Here is a 7,777-nt window from a genome sequence, read left to right on the forward strand (position 1 = left end):
TGTCTATACAGTACTGGTGCGTTTGGGGCTAAACCTGGTCTTCCATTGGTCCTCAGTGTCCAAATCTGTGTCTTTGTCTCCCATATGACTCATCAGCTCCACAGAGAATTTTCTTGCCTTCCAGTAAGGACCATCCATCCCATCTTGATCCCTAGCGCAGAACTACATTGTTAATCTCACAAGAGTAAGTTAGTGCTCCAAACATGAATAAATGAGTGACTATATTTGAACAAGTCTGAGAGACAAAACAGCATCTTTTGGAGATTTCAGTACACATCTAGGCCAGGCCCAGCTCTTGATGGGGACGTCTTTCCCCTGGCAGAACTCCCCCACCCCTCGGCTCCACCCTGTTCTCCCAGCCCATCCGCCACCAACACTCACCAACTTCAGCTCAAAAGGATTCAAAACCAAGGCTGGCAACGCCAGAGGGAACTGTGTACATAAACTTCACACACATCAGCCTACTCAAGAAAGGACCCTTTTGTTTTCTTCCCCCTGGGCCCCATAAATTATGAGCCACCGTCTTTTTTTTTTTTTTTTTTTTTTTTTAAGTGAGTCTAAGGTTAGGGTAAAGAAATCTTGGCTCACCCTGCAGAAGTGCTTCTCATGGAAGCAGATTTCCCCTGGTCTTGAGCACATCCATACCTTCGAGCATGTGCCATTGTTTTGTAAACTACTGATCTCACTGCAGAAACAGACACCCCGCTGGGTTTTGTCTCCCAAGGTGCAAACCTCTGAGGGCCTTGCTTGCGCCCCTGAGCTCCCTGAAGGGCCCAGCTAAACCTTCCTTGTCTTTGTTTACTCAGCACCAAGAACAGTGCCCAGCATATAGTAGCCCTGAGCTGTGTGTTTTGTGGAGGGAATGAATGAATGAATTCCAAAAGCCTCAGACATTCAAAAAGAGCTAGCTTCCAACTGTGCATTTCTAGAATAAATTATTACCTTATTCTCTGTAGTTGTTTTCTAAGACCAAGGTAACAAATTCTTACAGACTTGGTGGCTTAAATCTACAGAAATGTATTCCTTCACGGTTCTGGAGGCCCAAAGTCTAAAACCAACAGGTTGGCAAGGCCACATTTCCTACAAAGGCTCTAGAAGAGAATTTCTCCTGGCGTCTTCCAGCTTCTGGTTGGCCCCAGGCATCCCTTGGTTTGTGGCTGCACAGCTCTCACTTCTGCCTCTGTCTTCATATGGCTTTTTTCTCTTCTGTGTGTGCCCCCCTCGTGTGTCTCTCCTAAGGACACCTGTCATTGGATTTAGGGCCCACTGGGATAATCCAGAATGATCTCATCTTGAGATCCTTAACTGCATATGCAAAGACACTTTCTCCAAATGAGGTCACGTTCACAGGTTCTGGGGATTAGGACGTATATATATCTTTTGGGAGGTTGCCATTCAACTCAGTTAAGTGCCTTTTTATAGTAGAGACATATCTTGTTGCCATTTTACCCCAACATCCACAGCCCCTTGCATATTTAGTTGGTGCCTGCTCGCAGAACGCGGCTGGGAATGGTTTCTCTCACACTGTAATGCCGTCTCAAAGGAGCATTTTTCCCACCACCAAGGACTGATACTCCTGGGCTTGCAGACATACTATCCCTCTAACACGTCCCTGTTCATATAAAACACTGAACCAGCCCTTTGGAGAAAGGATAGACTATTTCACAAAGATCTCCTTGTATATTAACTATACCAAAGGGCTTAATTGATGCTTTTTGATCGGACCATCCCAATATAGCTCAATACTAGAAACCTTGATTATGCACCTGAATTTTGCCCACAGAGTTTTCCTGAATAACATGTCCCTTCTCCTGGACAGAGGGCTTTAGATCAGTTACCCATGAGCTGTCATCTAGTGAATCAAAAATTATCTCTAAAGCCAGCCCTCCAGCATAGCACAGCATTCTTGTTCACCCTCCTAATCTGGGCTTGCCCCTCAAGTTCACGGGCACGCAAACAATAGCATAATCAACATCAAACCTCATCTGAGTTGTCATTGACCCAGACCCAGTGAAATGATTTTCAGTTCCCATTTGACCCTTGAGAGAGCTGCGGACAGAAGGAATGCTATACCATTCCTTATAAATGGCACTATTTGCGGGGAGCTTTCCCATGAACGACACTTGTATAGAGCCCAAGGACACAGGTCCTCACAAAGCCTGTGTGTCACTTGTAAATGTGTGAGCAACGGGCATTTTTGGCTCAGCATGGCACACCCTGTAAATGCAGCTATTTTGGCAGCTTGAATCCCGCTGTCCGCAGAGGACAGAACAAACTCGAGTTAACCCTAGTTACTTCCTTGGGCTCCGCTCTTTGGGAAGGAGTCAGCCAGGCAGACAGCTGCCACTTCAAATTCCACTCCCTGGGAACAATGTGCTTTATTTTTGGAAAGAGGATAAAACAAAGGAGAAGAGAGCAATACCGACAAATATACATTTGCTTGTCTATTTATGCAAAGCCCCGGCCCCTTCATTGCCTCGGTTACCAGTTGTTTAGAGCAGCCATAGAATATATAGACTTGTAAACAGTCACTGGCCTGCATCCCTGCAGAAAGTGAAGCAGGTCAGCTTCCAGAATGGCACATCCCACTGCTGTAAAGAGCTACATAAATAACAGAATTATTTCCATGACAGGCTGTTGGCCCACAGGGCTGCAATTAATGCTCCAATACAACGAGTACTTGCCCTTCATCCTTTCTATGTAAGAGTCACTATGACAACAGTATTCGAATTATGGGCTCTTCATCATACTCACAAAAAAGGGGTAAAGAAAGGAAAACTGCCCCCCATCATTTTGCCATGGTTTTCCCTGTCTCTGTTTATTACTTCCTGTAGCATTTCAAACGACATCTTAATCATGTTTATTAAAGAATGATCCCACATGAAAAGCCCACTGGTGGAGAGAAAGAGAAAGAGAGAGAAAGGGGGAAACAGAGGAATGGAGGAGGGGAAGAAGGGAGAGAGGGAGGGAGGGAGGGAGGGAGGGAGGGAAGGCAAAGAAAAATTTTAAAACAGCTCCACGGGGGCAAGGACTGTGTTTGTCCTGATTACTGCTGAACTCTCATAGCCTAGCACACCTAGCAGCCCTGGCACATAGGAAGTCTTTACTAAGTGTTTAATGAATAACTGGAATAAATGAAAAAACTATCTGGCCATTGAATGAAGCAACAGGCTTAGTACAAAACTGTCTATATAACAGTTTCCTCTTCCACTGTTCCACTCAGGATCCATCTTGTCATTTACGTATTCACTTTTAGTGAAAAGAATGAAAATTGATATTTAATGAACACCTACTGTGTGCCGAACATCTTAGATCTCACTGTAACTGAATTGGACTGTGTAAATCCATTGAGATATGTGGAGAAATTCTTATTTGAGAATGAGATCTTATTTGCAATGTGTAACACTAAAAGGCAGTTTTTTAAAAAGGTACTAGTCCTATTTGGTTTACTCCTTATGAGATTTCTAAAGAGCTGCCTGAGACGTTAGAAGCATCTATTTATCCCTTGTTTATTGGCTACCTTTTCTTCCAGATTGTAAACAATAGGCAAGAAGGGGGCATATCTGTTTTGTTCATTATTATAGACCTAGCATCCAGAACTATATGGTGGCACTCAGTGTTTAACAAATGAAAGCAATGGTAATGGACTCCCCATTGGATAGACTTTTGCATCCCGGGACTGGGGCTCCAGGAAGGCTAGGATGAAGTGTGTGAAACTGTGGGGCTTTGGTGAATCAAAAGCATGGTTCTGGGAAACAGCTGGAGAAAATGAATTCAGACTATGGAGAATTATTCACTCCCACTCAGTTATATTTCAGATTCCTCCCAGATGAAAGGTCCTGAATCAGATGGAAAGTAACATTGACTCAAACTTCAAGCCCTTTTTAGCTGGAGCCCAGCATCCTCCAATTTTTCAAATACCGTATATGGTGGTTCCTACCATCAAGAAGTTGTGAGGAGCCTGGATCCACCTTGAAGGACTGAGTTTCAGAGGGATCCTGAGCCCACACTAGTGAGCTTTCAGAAGTGGAGATAAGCTGAAAGATGTCCTTTGGGGCACGGACTATCGAGACTGAAAGAAGCTGAAATATTTGTTAGCTGGAAAAAAACCGGCCCCCAATCACCCACCGTATTAGTAGAAGAGCCAAGGCTTGAACTCAGGTCTTCTGACAACTTCTGATCCAAAATTATTTTTACCACCGCAGAGGGAGATGTGTAGCAGAGGGGCAATGCAACATGAAGAAGGGAGCAGACTGCACAGGGTTACCATCTTCATGAACTGAAGAGTCACTGGGATTCTGAGCTAAGTAAAGAACAAAGAAAGGCACACACACATGCTCTCTGGACCATGCGTGTCCAGGCCAAGCAGGGCAAAAAAGGATGTGTTTTGAGTGCTGTCTGAACTGGACATAGTTGAGCTCTGGGAGGACATGAAAGTGGGATGTTGAAGAAGAAATACTACAAGCATGGAATCAAACACTTAGGTTTTAATCCTGGGTCAGCCACTTGCTAATTCTGGTAAGTTACTTACCCTCTCTGAGTCTCAGTTTTGCCATCTGTAAAATGTGGACAGTACTTACCTCATAGAGTTATCATCATCATCGAGTTAAATAATGAATGCAGAACACATACCAAAATTCTTGGCATATAGTGTGGACTTGATCAAACTTATATCCACCCCTCCTTCATCAGTCTGGGAAACAGGAAGAGTGGATTAGTTTATATGAAAAAGACTGGAATATGGCAGATATATAATAATATTATTTCATTCATCATGACTGTGGTACAGATCAATATAAGACTTTTAAAATGGTACCTATCTTCGACAGTAAAGTCATGGTTCTTTTCTAATTGGAATGCCAGTTGCCCTGGGAGAAGAGAAAGCCTTAGGCAGCATGGCGTGGTGTCAAATGGAACTCAACCCAATCTTCCCAGTGGGTTGGACCACAATTGGACTTCTGAACAAGGGTCCCGAATTCAGTGCTGATTACCACAGACCATCATAAAACAACACCTGGGCCAACCAGATTTTTTCTCTCTAGAATTTGAACTGAGAAATGCTAGGAGAATGAAGTATTTAGCAGCAGAAGACAAATCATGAGACAGAAATGAACCAGAAGGACCATGATGCATGAACAAGGTGAAGTTATGAGGGTCAGAAACTAGGAAGTCAAGAAAATATAAAAGACGAGATTGAGGTAATCAGTGCGTAGGACGAGAACAAGCCGTGAAAAAGAGATGAGTCATGAAGATGGTGGAACACTAGAGTCACGATCCACAGTCCCCTGAGTCCAGCCTTCCTGGAACCTCCCAGGATTCCAAATGATCTTACAATTCCACTTTCAGCCTCTGTGTGGCCCAAATTCTGCTGGAGTTCGTGACCTTCCCCAGGTCAAATGAATAACTTTTCCTGAGTTCCCAGACACACGTAATCTTATGACGAACCTATGAATAATTTGAATGAATCTCTGTTTTTGCACCCAAACAAATCTGATTAAGTCAACCTGCTTGCCCTATTTAACATATGCCCTGGATTTCCCAGGATCAGTCTAATTTCATGAATTTGCCCTAATTCTTGAAAGGGGATTCATTAAAAATATAAAGAAAAGTGATTTAACTTTCACAGTTTTTTTTGATGACTTTCTGTAAATAAATTCACAAACAATAGTGGTCTGGGTTGGGGTTTAAGAAATACAGTTATCTTAACGATGTGCCAGACAATTAGCTAAGCTCTGTGGGTTAAGAGGGTGAGAAAGGGGGAAAGCTAGATCAGTCTCCCTCCCTTCACTCAAAAGAGTTTTTAGTTGAGTTCATTCAACAGAACTATACAAAAAAAGTCATAAAGAAGAATGAATAAAGAAGTTTCATAAGAGTGGAGATAGTGTTTGTCTTATTCATTGTATATCACCAGTACCTAGCACCTAACTTACAGCCTGAACAGCCCGCCAAAAATATTATCTGAAAGGGAAAAAAAAGAAGGAAGGGAGAAAGAGAAGGAAGGAAGAAGGGTAGGAACTATGAAGTATGCCTCTCAGATCTCCTGCTACTAAGCGCATAATTGACTGATGGCTCCAGCTGCTGAATTCTGAATGCATCACTGCGTGTGCACTGAGACCATGCATCCCACGGCCGCCCTCAGCCAAAGAACAAGCATGGCTGGGCTACTAAGGCAGACAGCTCCTGCAAAATATAGGAATCCTTTGATGTGAACTTTGGCTCAAGGACTCCCACTGGCTTGGTCAAAGCTTCTTTAGAACTGTACTACCATCTGAGACTCTACCTATCCAATCTTTCTTCCTCTTTTCTCAGGTGTCAGTCCTGCATCATGTTCTAACAACTGCTCTTCCAATATTCTCTGCTCCCCTCTCTTTTTTCTTTATGGTTATTTCTTCCCATCAGTCTAAACCATCTTAGCATTTACATCTCAGAGAACCTAAACAATATAAGGAGGGGAGAAATGAAAGAGGCAGGGCAGGATACTGAGTGTGGCTAAGTTTGGAACCAGCCCACCAAAATTTTTGAACTTGGAATTGTGAGGGAGGTTTTTCAGTTCTGTCCCAGCGGTATGGCTAAAGTTAGAATGTCCTGTTTGATACACACTGGGAGGCAGTAGTAGGCATTTGGAGGTGAGAGAGAGTACTGTTTTAAAAAAATAATAATGCTTTTTCTTTCCCATCAGTCAAAGAGGACTGCATAGTCAAGACCAGTGTCGGTGTGGGAAGGGACTATGAAGTTGGACATCAGGACGCCGTTAACTGACTATTAATGTAGTCAACAGAACAGTAAGCTAAACCCTCTCTTCATCAAGCAGTTGCTGAAATCGCAGCTGGAACAACAGAAAGGCCATGAGGTGACTTGGTAGAAGCCGTAGTCATGAGGGAATGCAGTTACTAGCAGAAACAGTGCTGAGGTAGGGGAGGACACCGAAGAGATCGATCTCGCTCTCTCCCCCACCGACCTCCAAACTCTTACCGATGCCTCTCAATGGCCAAACCCAACCAGAAGCCAGCCAGTGAAAAAGCCCAGAAGATAGGCCCTAAAGGTCAGCCTCCCTGGGCTCAGAGCAGGGCAGACAGTGGATCTGAGTGCGTGTATCACACAGGTTGTTCTATCTTCAGCTGTACCACTGGGACAGAACTGCTTTTTTTTTATTAATTTTTTAGCTGAGATGGTGAAAGCCTCACAACAAGACTGGGTCAGCCTGCTGGAGGATTATAAGGAGAGTCCAGCCTTCCCAGCCCAGGTGTCCCAGACCAGCCCGCAGCCAGCCAACCCCCAAACATATGAAAATGTTTGACCAAGATCAGCGAAGCCACCAACCAGACCCACAGCTGACTGCAAAACATGAGTGAACCCAGCTGAGGCCATAAGAACCATCTGGTAAACCTTAGATTCTTGAGCAATAATAAATATTTATTTTTTTAAGCCACTGAGTTTCGGGGTGGCTTTTTACACAGCATCATTGTGGCAATATGTAACTGATACAGTGTCTTAACTGATTTTCATTTCAAGGAGGAAGTAGAGCCTGTCCAGTCAGACTTGCTTTGGGGTAGGGGTGGAAGAGAACCTGAGGCAAGAGGAGTTGACAAAGACTCCTTATAGAGAATAAGCTGCCACTCCCTCAAGGAAGAACCAACAATCCAAGAACCTGGTCCTGAATGACCTACCTTGGCCCAAACCAAACCTAAGTCAAGTATTACTAGCCTAAGAAAATCACTCTGGAGAGAGGGGACAAGAATATAGGCTTCCAGGCTGTGAGACAGAGATGCATGGAAGG

Source organism: Pteronotus mesoamericanus, unplaced genomic scaffold (assembly GCF_021234165.1).
Source record: "Pteronotus mesoamericanus isolate MK-2021 breed Mesoamerican mustached bat unplaced genomic scaffold, CSHL_Meso_final contig_84, whole genome shotgun sequence".
NCBI lineage: Eukaryota > Metazoa > Chordata > Mammalia > Chiroptera > Mormoopidae > Pteronotus > Pteronotus mesoamericanus.